The sequence below is a fragment of the Eptesicus fuscus genome, chromosome 15 (genome assembly GCF_027574615.1).
Source record: "Eptesicus fuscus isolate TK198812 chromosome 15, DD_ASM_mEF_20220401, whole genome shotgun sequence".
NCBI classification, from domain to species: domain Eukaryota; kingdom Metazoa; phylum Chordata; class Mammalia; order Chiroptera; family Vespertilionidae; genus Eptesicus; species Eptesicus fuscus.
In genome coordinates, this window is record NC_072487.1 from 43,120,619 (window position 1) to 43,135,958 (window position 15,340).

At 41.6% G+C, this 15,340-nt stretch overlaps 1 pseudogene; it reads left to right on the forward strand.

The window, feature by feature from the left end:
- Positions 1 to 1,211: 1,211 nt before the first annotated feature.
- Positions 1,212 to 1,330, forward strand: LOC114231733 (5S ribosomal RNA; annotated as a pseudogene).
- The last annotated feature ends 14,010 nt before the right edge of the window (positions 1,331 to 15,340 follow it).

The following is a 15,340-nucleotide window of genomic DNA, read 5'->3' on the forward strand; positions in this document are numbered from 1 at the left end:
CTTTCCAGTCTGGGGAAATAGCTCTTCTTCCTTTACAACCCTCGCATTCCCCCTCCCTCCCATCCCCAGGATGTTTCTTTCAAGATCCCTACCTTCCGGAGAAACAAGCCTGAGAGTCAAACCACCTAAAGGCAATTTCTGCCTTTATGGATCACAAACTCCTTTAAAGCGAGGAAATAAATACAAAGGTCTGGCTTTCTGCTTGAAAGTGGGGGAAGAAAAATACAGGCAGAGCAAAACAAATCAATATTTAAAAAATCCTCTCCCACATTTGGACTTTGGGGCATGATGGTAAGAGGTCAGTGTCCTACTTAATTCTGGAGACCTAAGCAGGGCTGGAAAATAAAAGCAGGGCCCAGCTTATTATGACTGATTTTAGGTTTTAAGGGAAACTTCAGATTTTGGTCTAGGCTACTCTTTGGGTCACTGGAAAAGGGATGCAGATAGAGACTCAAGCTTATCCTTCCGGCCAGGAATGAAGTCAGTGCATTTGGCTGGTGCATTCCCAGAGGTGTATCTCATAGAAATTAGTGTTTTCTCCAAACTCCGGGCTTGCCCCGCCACCACCCCCAACGCTGCCTGCTGTCCCATGTATTCTTAACATACAGACGAAAAGGCAGCATGTTCAAAAGTGACTTCCTTCTTTACTTTATATACTCCCTCATTCAACAAATATTTGTTGAGGGTTTTCCAATTGCCAGGCATTGTACTAAGTGCTAGGTGGACCCTGGTGCATAAAATAGATATGATATTGTCCTATGGAACTTAGAATCTAATAAAGGAGATATTCAATAAACAAGAAAACAAATAAATACGAGTTGAAAATGGTGCTAAAAGAGTGAACACAGAAAATGACCAGGAAGTGAAAACTAAGACGTTGTATGAAGGACTGAAGGAATTAGGAAGGCTTTGCCTCTCCATAGAAGGCTCAGAAGAACTTCTAATTGCACATAAAATTTACAGGATGATGTAAAAGTACTTTCACTAATTGTTGAGTTAGCATCAAAAGCTAAAAACATTAGGGAGGTCCATGTTAGATTGACAGGATGAAGAATTTCTTGAGCTGTGAAAGAATGGAATAGCTGATTGGGGGCGGGGGGGTAGTGGAGTCAGGTCAGGAGTTCTCTTGATTAAAAGCAGCCACATTACTGCTCAGTAATAAAGAGGAGTAAATACACAACAACATGGATGAATCTCAAAAACATTATGCAATCTACAGTCATACCAACCTGAATGCTCCCAATCTTGTCTGATCTCGAAAGTTAAGCAGGGTCGGGCCTGGTTAGTACTTGGATGGAAGACTGCCTGGGAATTCCGTGTGCTGTAGGCTGAAAAAACACACACACACACACACACACACACACACACACACACACACAAACAAACAAACAAACAACATTATGCAGAGTAAAAGAAACTTACACAAAAGACTACATATTGTATGATTTTATTTACTTGAAATTCTAGAATCTGTTATCACTGCTATGCATTTTAGATATAGTACTTCTAATATTCCTGAGGATGATAGATGGAAGGCATTATATTTTTCTGTTGTATATTTGTAAATTGTAAATCAGAAATTTTCTTGAGACTAAGAAAAGTTAGATAACGTGTCCAAAACTGTGTGATGAAGTGGCAGGACTGTCTGTTTTCAAAGTGTGCACCTGTGCCATCCAATAAGGTAGCCACTAGCAATGTGTGGCTCCCAAGCACTTAAAATAGGGTGAGTGCAACTGAGAAACTAAATTTATAATTTTTAAACTTAAATTTAAAAAATTCATACTGAATTTAGTTATTGGAAAACTCCATTTAGTTATGGAAAAAAGTTTAAGTGTATCTGTAACAATTTGGTAAATGAATCTACTTTTTCAGTTGAAAATTTTATGAAATCTAAAATACTTATCAAGTATTCCCAATGGAAATTTAGAATTCCAACTGGAATGTGCTGTTACCTAAAATAGACATGTTTCAAAGACTTATTGTGAAACAAAGAATATGAAATATCTTAAGAAATGTTATATTGATGAAATGTTTAAATGATAATGTATGGGTGGATTGGCTTAAATTTGTAAATATTAAAAGTAGTTTCAACCCTTTTTTACTTAAAAAAAATTTTAATGTTACATATGTGATTCATATTTCTATTGGGCAGAGTCGGTCTATGCTATTTCCAGAGTACTCCGGAATGGCTAATATTCATATTTAGGCTAGTTACTGGGAGTGGGGTGGGGGCACACTAAATCACTAAGACGCTTTGTAACTGTGAGATTCTAGGAAATTTTATGTAATATTTACTATATACCAGAGACTACTTCCCAGTCTTGACATTCAGTAATTCATGTCATCCTTATCAAAACTCTATGAGGTAAGTACTATCACTATTCCCATTTTGCAGACCAGAAAACTGAGGTGCCGAGACCCAAACACAGATATTTAGTTGGGATATACTCAGAATTTAAAACGTAGTCCTTCGGAACTTTCTTCAAATGGCTTTCTTTAGAGATTTGGTTTCACTCTCTCAGATTCCTGAGAACATCTCCTCCTTTAAGAGGACTGGCCCCTTTCTCACGTACAGGCGGCTCACTGAATTGTGCCTCCCTTCCCAGAATCTAAAGCATTTATTCAGACATGTGGGTCAAACTAGATAATTGGCCAACGGGAGTACACTGTTACTGAGCAAATGGACGATTAGAGGGGTCCCATTGGGGAATTCATCGTTTTCTTGCAGTGGAACGGGCAGTTTCATCTCTCTAAAAGCCTGCCACGCCCTGTGAGAACGGACTTAGTGATGGAGTTGCCCTGGCTTTCGGAAAGCGCCTGCATTTCTACGGCAGTGCTGCCTCTGGAAGCCTTAAAGAGGCCCCGGCGCTCCTGGGCTGTTCTCTCCCGATATTCGCAGGAGGAGAGAAGGTGACCACTGTTTCAGAGGCTGTTAATTTCCTAAGTGCTCGGCTTTGTTCATTTGGAAGAGAACTTGAATTGGCTGATCTTCTAGGAACTGCAGCAAAGAAACTCAGAGGAGTCATTAAAATGACTTGAGCAGCTTGGATGGTCTAGACTTTGCTCTCTTTCATGAATATGTCTTAAAAGTTCCGGTCAGTCCAGGTGCCGGTTAAAAATCCATGTCTATTTCCAGAAGGCATTGCCTGCTATGGTCTTGAGACCCAGCGTGCTGTGTGCTGTTAGCACATTGGCAAATCTTTCAAACAGAGGAAGAGGAAGCTCAGAATGTCACTGCGGGCCAGTTCCGAGAGGGTGGAGGGTGGTAACATGGAGAGGTCTTGAAAAGCAGAACCCTCGGAGGCGGACACATGGCAACTTCCACCTTGTCCTAAAAGCACAGGAGGCACCAAATGTAAATACCTGAAAGGTGTGATATTTGGGACCACTAAATTAAAATATCCAGGTTTGTCTGTCATCAGTGACAAGTGGGGAGAATCTAGTGTCTTGTTTGATTGAGCCCAGTGCCACTTAACGTGTCCTAGTAGTTCTGCCCAGCAGCAACAGCCTCACCTGGGATTTTGTTTGAAATGCAACTTCAAGCCTCACCTTAAATCTACTGAATCTGAATCTCTGGGATGGTGATTAAGAATCTGCTTTTTAACATTATCCCTAGACTATCTATGGTGAAGGGCAAGGATTAAAAAAAAAAATTAATTAATTAATTTATTTTTATTTTTATAAATGTTTCACTAACCCGTTCTTTGGTAAAATGTCCTATTCAGGGAGATAAATCCAGCAACCGCTCCTTGGGTGGTTGCTATAAAAGTTTTAAACACTTACACTCCACTTGCTTTCCGTTCTTACTGAAGACTGGTAAAAAGCGTTCATGGGCTGACGCCAGTCCGCAGACCACACTCAAGCCCTCGTCGGAGGCATGTACACTGGCCTTCTCCCTCCAGAATGACCCCGTCACTGCCTGGGACTCATGGGTCTTTGTCAGAAAACACCACAGAGCCTCCCAGAGAATAAAAACACGGGGATGAGAATTAATTAGATAGCACCCTTCCATCTAGGTTTGTCAGACAGTTACTAAACCCACTTTAGAATAACCCTTTTCAGCTAAAGTAAATCAGGCAAAATTTTAGTCATGGATGGATTGTCTCATGTTATTGCATTAAGATGTTAAATTACAAAGATTTGCTTTTCATGTATTACTGTTGTGGTTCATAAAACTCACAATTGTCATGAGTATGTAGATATTATGGAGCAAAGTAAATTTATTTTCACGTCTCTCTTCCAAATAGAACCGAGTTTCTAATTTTCTGCTAAAAGGCTGGGCTAGGGAATTTGGCAGGTTCGTTGACATTTGGAGTCCATCAAATTCTAATTGATGAATAAACACAGGGAGAATGTTTCTCTCCTGGACTTAAATTATAGAGTTGTCTTTGTCCCATGAGATTGAGGTGTTATAAAAATTTTGCTTTAATGTGTACTCCATTTGGTTGTCATCATCCCATAGCCACATTTCTTAAAGTCTCGTTAAAATACATTAGGGCTTATTACATCTCTTGTTTATATTAGGGATTCAGTAATAGAAGGTGTCAATGATGTAAACATTACATAAAAGTAAAGGCTTCAGAGATGAAAACAGTGCTTAATGGAGCTGCTTTGCTAGCGGGAAATAAATTCTGATATTATCCAGAACCGGTTCTTACTCTGAGATGCTCCCCACTTACAAAGAGTGTCAAACAGCCTTTTAGCAACCTTCGAAAAAACCCGGGATTGTTTACATGAAAGTGTTTCAAACCCTTCATCTGCTATAAATTGTGTACAGTCAAATGGGTGCATTAGGATTTATACTAAATCTCTTTATCTGGTAAGATAAAAGAAATGTTTATAATTTCCCTGAAATGTACTTGCTTTTCCCATGACTTTAGATAATAACATTAATCCCCTAAAAGGAGCCATTTAAGAAACAGCTGTTTAACCTACACCACAAACAGTAGCATAAGCCCTTTGGTATTTCCAAAGGCCCCAAAATGAATCATTGTGCCTTTTCTGATTATTTGACCTCCGTTATGAAAAGGGGCCTGGCTTGTGAAGTTTACCCAGTTTGAAAGAATATTTCTGACAAATCGCTTTGGGCTCTCATCTTGGTTTCTTGAATCCACGTGTGATGAAAGCATGTCCTGATGGAAATGCAAATTAAAATGACAATAAGATATCATTATACACCCACCAGAGTGGGGAAAAAGTGTGTTGGTGCGGACACAATGCAGAAAGAACCCTCTTACACGCTGGTGGCAGTGTGAATTGGTGTGGCCACTTTGGAAACCACTTGATCTTATGTGGTAAAGCAGAGCGTTTAAATACTCTACAGCCCAGCATTTCCCTTCTTCGGTGTGTACCCCGTGGAGATCCTTGCATATGTACACCAGGAAATACACAAGCATATTCCCGTCAGTGTAGTTTCTAATAGCAAAAATTTCCAACAGAAACCTCAAATGGCCACCTAATAGAAGGAATACATTCATATTGTGATATTCATTCATACAACTGCTACAAAAGTGAGTAAAATATAGCTTCATGCATCAAGGTGGATGAATCTTTAAAACATAATGCTAGAGAAGATAGCAATTCTAGCAGATAAGATTCTATTTGAATAAAGTTAGTGTAAAATGGTTAAGAAAAACAAGATGTGATGGCCGTGCGTGGGTTTAGTCTTCCTTACAGAAGGGGAAGACCCAGCTGTGCTTGACCCAGGACACAGTGACATTGGGGAAACTAGAATGGCTGGTGGCCTCTCAAGAAGTTAGTTGCACATCAGCTGAAGCACTTGAAGTACTGGCCCTTGTCACAGGGAACCTTGCATCTTTGCTTGACTGACTCACAAGTCAGAATTCTGAACCTAAATCTTGATCCCCTCACTTGTTATAGGTGTAATCCTGGGAAAATTCCATAAGCCCTCAGAGCTTGCATGTCCATATCTATGAAATGAGGAGTGAGATGCAAATGATGCAATTGATATAAAATACGTGAGAACAGTAACAGCAGTGCCCAGCACATTAGCATTCCACCGTATTGGCTCCCTTAATTCTTTCCTCTATTTGATATTAAGTTCCTTGAGGGAAGGAGCAGGGCACATTCATTTTGCATTGCCCTAAGGGTCTGAAACACCGTCTGGAACATTGCAGATGTTAGGTAAATGTTATTAAATGTGTAAATGAAAGGGCTATTGGTGAGACTTTGGCACCCCAGTAAATTAAAATATTGACCTTTTTCTCTCCATGAAATTCCCTTAAGATGAATGTATTAGGTAGGTTTTAGTTTCAGCAGCATTTAACAGAGACCCGGATAGCAGGGGCTGAAAAGATAGAAGTTTATTTCGCTCCCATGTAAAAGTCTTCATGTAGGCAGTGAGGGCTAAGATTGGTTTAGTGGCTCCTTGTGTGTCCTGGTGACCTTTGACCTCATTGTCCCAGGTAGAGGAAAGGGAGGATGAAGTGCTACACTGCCACCACCTTTAGTGACACACCAGGAAGTGACACATGTCTCCTTCCCTCGCCTCCCATTAGCCAGAAGTTCTAGCTGCAAGGGAGACTGGGAATGGAACTTTATTCCAGGCCGCCATGTGGCTCCCATTACTTCAGAAAGGGAGACTAAATAGTAAATATGGAATTCCCTCAACAGTCTCTCTTCTCTAATACTCTCTGGAAAATGGAATGATTGCCTGTCCCCTATTCTGGACCATGAGGATGGCAGCCAATGACAGAGGACAGAAAGTCTAGATAGAAGCATACTGAGTCCCCGATAAATGAGGAGTTGCCAGACAGTCTTAAATTTTCCTCTTATGTGTGAGAAATAAGTTGCTTTCTTAAAACCCCTATAATTTGGGATCTTTGTTGTAACAACTTGCATTCTAAATAATGCAACAGGTCTGGTGCACATGTGTGTCTGTGGCTATGTGTGAGTTAAAGGAAACTTGAACCCTTCCGCCCATGTTATTACCCACCCGGGAGCCAGTGGCCCCTCTCTCTACTGAGTCAGTGCTACACTGACTGGCAGGAAACCATTCTTCTCTCCACCCAGCTGTGACTTCATTCTATTAGGTTAAATTTTAAATCAGGGGTGAGTTAATATGCCAAATTGTACCCAAGTGGCCTCCAATTTATTCTCTTCTCACTTATAGGGTCAGGGCTCGTATACTTTTATACCAGCAGTACAAATTGTACAAGACTCTTTAAAGAAAAATCAAGCCAATCAGAAATAATCTTATATAATAAAGAGCTAATATGCTAATTAGACCAAACAGCCAAACGACCTTCTGGACGAAGCAGGGGCTGCGAGGGCTAAGCCCCTTGCACGAATTTTGTGCATCAGGCCTCTAGTAAGATGATAAGACACAGTCCTGCCTCACTGTAGGAAATCTCAGGATGTGAAAACCCAGATATATTTAGAGTGATAAGGCCTCTACCAAAAGTTTGATCTCTTTACAAAATAATTTACCCGAATACTTAACAATTACTGAATACATAAATACCTTTAAGTAGTGACATTTCCTTACACACTTATAATACTGTGCCCAAATTACTTGCAATTTCCACACAACCCATCTGTTACATAAAGTGAGATACACCAGCTCAAACACCCATCCTAGGTCTGAATAAAATAGGTGGAATTTTGTCAGTGTAACATTCTTCTTTCCATGTTACCACTTTGACATTAACAAGGTCAGTATGAATAACGTGAAGGAATACCAAAGAAATATTTTCTAAAGAAATAGTAAAGGAATTACAGTGGTGTTCCAGTTTGCACAAGATCAAGCTTTCCATGTTTCCTCCTGTTCCATTTTATCAGATTTCTGACACATCTTTCCCCCACACATTTTAGAGTTCATACCTTTGTACTTTATAGTTTATACCTTGTATATTTTTAATGACATTTTTTTTAAAAAAACCTCAACTCTAGGCATTTTCTTTTCTTAAATTTTAGTGATGATACCATGGGGAGGTTGAAACTAAAATGATTATGATCCCCTAAGTCAAGACCTCCCGCTTTGAAGTAGGCCAGACTTCATACCTAATAGCTTTCACCTCTAATGACACAGAGAAATACAGAAAGAGCCTGCCAGAGAACCAGCCTTTCCTTATGTGTTCTTAAAAAATAAACACTCCCCCTCCCCCAAACCTGCTGTAATGATCTAGTCTCTTGCTTTTCTTCAGGAAGAATGATGTCTGAATTTGAATGTGGCATCCTTCTCTCCCCAGGAATCCATGGAGCCCACTTCCTGTGAGCAGTCAGTTCAATACCTCACCAGCTTTGCAGCCCCAGCTCCACTTGCAGATGATGCTGCCACTTCGTGGGGAGGAAAGGTCCTGGCGGGCACCAAGTCCACACACCAGGCAAGGAACCTGACGTTTGCGAAGAGCATTGGGCACCATCTCCGCTGGGTGATGCCAGGACAAGGGATGCAGACGCAATCAGAACTGCTATCAGGACCCTAGTTCAGGTTCATTACCTTCTCTTTCATCCCAGGGAATGTCTTCTCTAGATGGGCAGGGATTGGAAAATATTTTATCAGTTCTATACATGTAAGTTTGTAGAAAGAAATTCAATTAGCAGAGGGAAAGCCATACATAGATATAGACTATCTAGGACTATCAGAACTACTCTGTACCTGTAGGCTCTTTTCTGCCCAGAACATCTGCCCTACGGCCCGTTCTCCTCACTCTCTGCCTCTGGGAAGCAGGTGGCTCCCTTCTCCTCACTCTCTGCCTCTGGGAAGCAGGGCTCCTCATCCAAGGCTCCTCACCCAAGGCTGCCTCCTTTGGGGATTTCACACTCCCCACTCCGACCCGGCCGGAGGCCCCTTGGAACTTCTTTGAGACTCCAATGCACGTCAGAATTGGCGGTTTTGTTTGCCTGGTCTCTGGGTCCCCCGTGGTGGTTGCTGAACTATAGTGCACTCCACTTGGGGGAAGGAAGCAGAAAACCCCCCTCAGATTCACTTCTGTAGTATTGCTTTGCTTTTTCTTCTTGTCACTGAGTTGCCGGCCCATTTCCTGTCTCCAACTATATTCACTCTGCACAAAGCAGGCATGAGAACAATTCCTCTCTCTGTTTCAGAAATGATCAGCACGACTGTACCTAACCACAGGCCAAGTGCATCCAGTCTGGATTCTTCTGCTGAATGGACCCCTCCCTGCCTATGAGCTCTGGTAACCACTTTCTGTTTTGCCTTTTGTTTACTTCCTGCAAGAACCAATGCTCATGGGACTGGAGGACTATGGAGTGGAATGGAGAGGATTTTGAGCTTGAAAGCAGATAGATAGTAACATCAATCCTCCTGGTGTGCAGACTTAGTATCTGTGTGATTGTCAGATGCCATTTGACCTTACTTAGACTCAGTTTCTTCATCTGGAAAATGGATACACACATGCCCTTGCTGAGTCAGCAGCAGCCAACAGAACCCCCTTCTCCAGGGATTTCCCTGAGACTGAGTCTCCGTACATCTTTTTAACGATTTACCACACATGTTCTGTTTAGGGAGTCTCAAAGTCAGATTCCCTAACATTTTGCACTCGGATGTCGAGTGTGACTCGACACGGTTAGCATTAAAATAAAGGAATCGAGAAAAAAGCAAGCAAGTGCAAAGATTTAAGAAGGCAGAAATGGAAATTAGCATAAAAATACAGAGATCTTCTAATAATGTGAAGTTTAGTTGGATTAATTGATAGAAGAAAACTCAGCAGAGCAGGCCATGTGGTGGAGACTCTGCAAGATTAGTTCTCTTCCCTTTTCCCTTGTAGCGGAGCCTGGTGGGCACTTCATCTCCAGATTCTGCGCAGAGTCCCTAGGAAATCAGGGATGAGGGGGTGGAAGTATCCTATCTCCACACAAGTCATTTGGAATGTTGGGTTTTCTTTCATAGGCTTGTTGGTATGTGTCCCTTTAAGCAGAAAGGACAGAGGGAAATCCCACTGATCTAATTCTGTTCAGGAGTGATCACTGAAGTTGCTGGAATGGATCTACATGGGGCGTCTCCAAGCTTCCAACACCTCCTTATTGGTTGTGATCTGAGACAATGGAGCATGCAACCGCCTGAGATGCCTGTTAAGCCAAGGAAAGCATTGGTGGGGTGTGTGGTCATTTGAAAGCCACATAACCACACTTGTGGTTGAGACTGTAACGGCACAGAGGGGTGGGTTTGGATGTGAGGAAAAGAGCTGAAGCTATGACTAAGGAGGGGTTCTTTCTTTAGAAAGCCTTTCTATTCCTCTCGGTGTGTGGTTTGGGTTAGCAGCAAAGAGGTGGGCATGGCATCCTGCTCAGCCTCCATCACACCACGCTGCTCAGGCCGGGTGTTCTGCCGGGCTGACACTATCCATTCATCCTGTGCGCTCACTTACTGATGCTTATGATGTGCCATGGATTGTTTTTAAGCGCTCTTCTAACCTTATTCCTCATAGCACCTCTATGAGGTAGGCACCATTTTTAGCCCCGTTTCACAAAGGGAGAAAAAATTAATTAAACAGGCTTCTTTGGTCGGGGGGGCATGCTCTAAAGTCCTCACTAGCATCTGCTTTCCTTTTTGAGAGCGTGGTTTATCAGTGAAGGGGGGCCTCTCGGGGTTCCCTCGGGGTTGCTGTCCTCACTCCTCTCTTAGTCTTAGTCTGAAGCTTGAGGCGGACTCTTCCCTGTCAGGGTGGCTGTGGTCTGGCCACCAGGCTTGGACTAGCACAGCAGGAGGAGATGATGGGGTAATGTAAGCAACAGCTTACCTTTAAATAAAAAATAATCCTGATTGAGGATTAGCCTCACCAGCCCCAAGGCAAAGCTTACCTTTGCTTTTTAATAATAATAAGCTGTGATCATTTTTATATAGCTTAAGGACAGGGCCCAATAGTTCAAAAATAGAAAAAAAAAAAAAGAATAGAGCATTTGGCTTCTACTTCTACACCGGTGTTTTAAATTTTACTTTATTATTTTCCATATGTTTTTAAAACCTAGGGAATGTTCTAGATCTGTAATGGCCCCTAGCTGAATGAAGTATTAGACAATCTCTAGATCTTGAAATGAATTCTCATCTCCACTTTCTCGAGGGACACTGGCTTTTGGCTATTTAGCATTATCATTCCTCCCCCATGGTAGGGAGATCTTATATAAATACATGGAGACAAAACCTGAGGACTGGGCAACTTAGCTGGGCTGTGAAAGACACAGAAGAAGAGGGGTCTTTGGAAGCAGGTGGCTGGACTGGACATGGCTCATTCAGTCCACGTGATCAGTAGAAACCTGGAAGGAGGTGAAAAATGTCCCCTCGTCTCTCCAGTCTACCTTGTATATTTCACACTCCAATACTATTGATCCCTAACAAGTCACCACCTACAGTCTTTTTCTGATCACAGCCAGGATCCAGTGACTGAAAGCAAAAGAATTTCACCCATTCTTAAGTGCAGACAAGACACTGGAAAGAATGTGTATAAATAATCGAGTCAAAAACGCAACGTCCACAGTATGTAACAGGCAAGTTTAACAACCATCACTTGTGACATAAACAAAACACAGCACTTGCACCCAACATATCTGTAAACTTGATTCCATGAGACTAATATCCCCTGCCCCAGATGTCAGCTCTGGCAGATCTTACAGCTTTCGCCTCCAGTGTTATATATAAAAGAAACTCCACGGTCACTTTAGGTTGCAAATACAATCTCAATGCAGTAATTAGAATGTCATGGTAAAGATGTTAATCAAAACTTTGAATGTGACAGCATTCAATCTTCAGCCTTCCTTTAGTTCTGACCTACTTCAGGCATGGTTCTCTAGTCTTCACTTCTCAGCTGCCTCTCCCTGCTCCCCTCTCCTCTCTACTCCCCGCCCACCTTGCTCACCTTGCCCTTCTTGCTCACCTCTTCCTCCCTGCAGATTTCCTCACCTGCTGGTTCCTTTCCAAGGTCTAAGTAGGAGAAGAGAAGGGAACATTATGGTTTTCACGAGGCTGGCAGCTTTGTTACCCTGGGCCTAAAGCTGCCCAGATTTGTCAGGTTGCTGATGATTAAAACAGACCTTTTCTCCATGACTGTTTTCTGGGGGCTCTTTTTATATATATTTTTATTGATTTTAGAGAGGAAGGGAGAGGGATAGAGAGTTAGAAACATCAATGATGAGAGAGACTCATTGATCAGCTGCCTCTTGGATGCCCCCCACTGGGGATTGAGCCCGAAACCCAGGCATATGCCCTTGGCCGGAATTGAACCTGGGACCCTTCAGTCCGCAGGCCGATGCTCTATCCACTGAGCCAAACAAGCTAGGGCTGGGGCTCTTTTAGGTATCCTGTTGAGCTCTTCCTCCTGCAGTTTCCATGATCTATGGGGACTCATCTCAACTGCAGTTGGTCATTTGTAACTCCTCTCTCAGCCCATAGGTATCCAGTGACCTTCTTCCATCTCCTTCTGCTGGGGTCTTCTCACCTGCTGTGTTTCCTTATTGAGCAGGACAAGACGAAATGGGTCTCTCTCTGGCATGCCTCACATCAGTTCCCAGGATCCTTTGCCCAAAGGGCCTCAACATTTTTGGAGGGGTCCTCAAAACTCTCATCATCATTCTTGAAGACAGAAGGTGGTACCCCCATCACTCTTCCACAAAAGGGAGGATGGGGGTTCACAATACAGCAACACCTTTAAAAAAAGAAAAAGAAAAGGGAAGTTTAAAAAAAGGAATAAAAAACCTTTGCCAATTTCCTTTTTCTACTCCCTCTGGTCTCCTTTTATATTTTTTATCTGGCTAAAAGGTTCAGGATTCACAGGATACGTTTCTGAGGCCATTTCCTTTGGCCATTTGTACACGGAGGTGAAGGTCTTGTCTTACTCTCACTCTGCTATATGGTATCGGTTGTTTTATCCCAGTCCATACTGAGGCTCCAAGAGTTCCATTCTAAAATGCTGCTGCACATCCTACCCAAAGTACTCCCATTGCCTAGTATGTGCCTCTACTCTGGCCCTGCCCAGAGATGTTAGGTAAACCTATCAGGCCTGACTACTTCGGAAGCCACAGAACAATAAGCCTGTTGGGACCAGTCCTTTTTATTTATATTGCCCTAGACAATGCCAGAACTTCTACCCAATTCTTGGAGGTAGAGGTGGAGAGGGTAATGGACAGGTAGGAAGGTCTTAGCTCATGTCTATGAGGGGAGGAATAGAAAATAAGATCTGCCCTCCTTAGTGTTTCAAGAATGAGGTGGGAAGGGAGAGGTGCATATTCATTAGCATTTAGAAGGAAATCATTAATCAGCTCTAATAGCTAACCACAATCTCTAATTAGCAAATTCACAAACTCCACTATTGCATAATTATTTCCCTTTATGGGCTATATTGGCTATCTATTAATATAATAATGCTCTATTACAAATAACCACAAGCTCATTGGCCTACAACTAGCAATGTCTATTGCTCATGCTTCAGGGAGTCCTTTGGGATCCACCAGACTGGCTCAGGAAGAGGCACAAAGGCTAGTGGAAATAGGCAAGGACTCTTGAGGCCTAGGCGTGGAACTGGCATACCATTTTTCAATCTGGGTGTCCTGTTTCCTTTTTATTTGCTAAAGCTGGCAACCAATACCTCCTTTTACTGGGCAAAACCAGTCACATGCCTGAATCCAGAGTAAGGGGCAGAGCAAATCACCTTGCCAAGTTACATGGAAAAGGATCTAGGGATGTTTAGAGTAATGCAGTGAATCTACCACATGAGCTGTTTCATCAACTCCGATTTTCTGGCTAAGGGCCATCATATTCGTAGTGCTCCTCCTCATGCTCTCTTCCCCTGCATTACTAGCAGTTGACATTAACTTTTCTTTGAGGACTGGTTTCTGCTTGCAGGGGAAGCTGAGAAGTGAGCATACTCTCTTGCTGAAATGATTCCTGACCTTTTAAAGTGTTGCAATACAGAGGATTCACAGTACTGCTTTGGCAACACAACCAATTTCGTCACCTTTTTTGGCCCTTCATGGTCCTAAAGAGTCAAAACCATATTGGTTAACCTTGAGAACATTGGGGTATTATGGTGCCAGCATCACTTGTGAACTGGAAGAAAGAGGCACAGAGCCAAGTGGGCCAAATAAGGGATGGAGAATTTGAAAGACAGATACAAGGAGAGGCAGGAAGAAGTTGGCAAATGGAACGTAACTCAGGTCATGGTTTCCAAGCTTGCTTAACCATCTGAATCACCTGGTGATATTCTACATTCCTTAGTTCCCTGGGAAGAATGGGAACTTCTGGTCCATGTCAACATCAGAGACAAAAGTGTAGATAGATACACGTCAGTATGAGTGGGAAATGCCCCTCTGATACGATTAGGATTCATTTGGAAACCTTTCTGTATAAAAACTAATTGCACATAAATATTAATATCTATTTTTCTCAGTTATATTTTGTTAATTTTCTATGCATTAGAGATAATGAATATAAAAATTATACTTGACTCATCACATATTCTCTTACATTTTGAGTTGCTAATTTCCCCAGAAAGAAATCATACCAATTTTATGTTAGTGTGGAATATTTATAATTTGGTTCTTGTTTTTGTTAAATGTAGTAACCTTACAATCTTTATTATATGTAAGTATTTGTTTTGAGAAAATAAGATTTGAGGCTTGAAAGAAGGACTATTAGCATTATTTCATTTTCATTGCTTTCCAAGTAGCAAATACTCATTGATTTGAGGGTGAATTATTTTATTTCTCTAAAAAAAAATGATACAATGAATGAGGACTGATATGTGTTTTCTTAACAAGTACTTTTAAGAAGACTATTTTTAAATGCAAAATGCCAAGCAAAATCTTAGGAAGATGTTACACATTTCTTTAGTAGGTTCATAGCGATCTATTGTGCCCTTTTCATTTAAAAAAATGTTTTTATTGACTTTTTAGAAAGAGAAAAAGGGAGAGGGAGAAAAAGACTGAGCAGCTGCCTTCTGCAAGCCCCCTACTGGAGATCGAGCCCTCCACCTGGAATCAAACTGGGGACCTCTTGATGCGTGGGGTGATGCTCAACCAACTAAGCCACACTGGCCAGGGCCCCTTTTCATTTCTTTTGTGCTCCTGAGGAATTCTTTATTTACTCAGGAATTTATTTTCCTGCTTTGAATTGAAATACTCTATGGAGAAACTACTTGATATACCTGTTTTAAACTCTGGCTTTGTTCATTAAAGTGCATTAAAATTTATATTCTCCTGTAGCTTAGATTTATGACCCTAAACACTAAGGTCAACAGAGTCTGGTATGATTGATAGACCAGAGAAAATATTTAGTGCAAAGTACTGAATTTTATAAGCTTTTACAATAAAGAGTAAAGATCTATATTTTGAAACTAATCTTAGAAAATATTGCCTTGTAATTTTA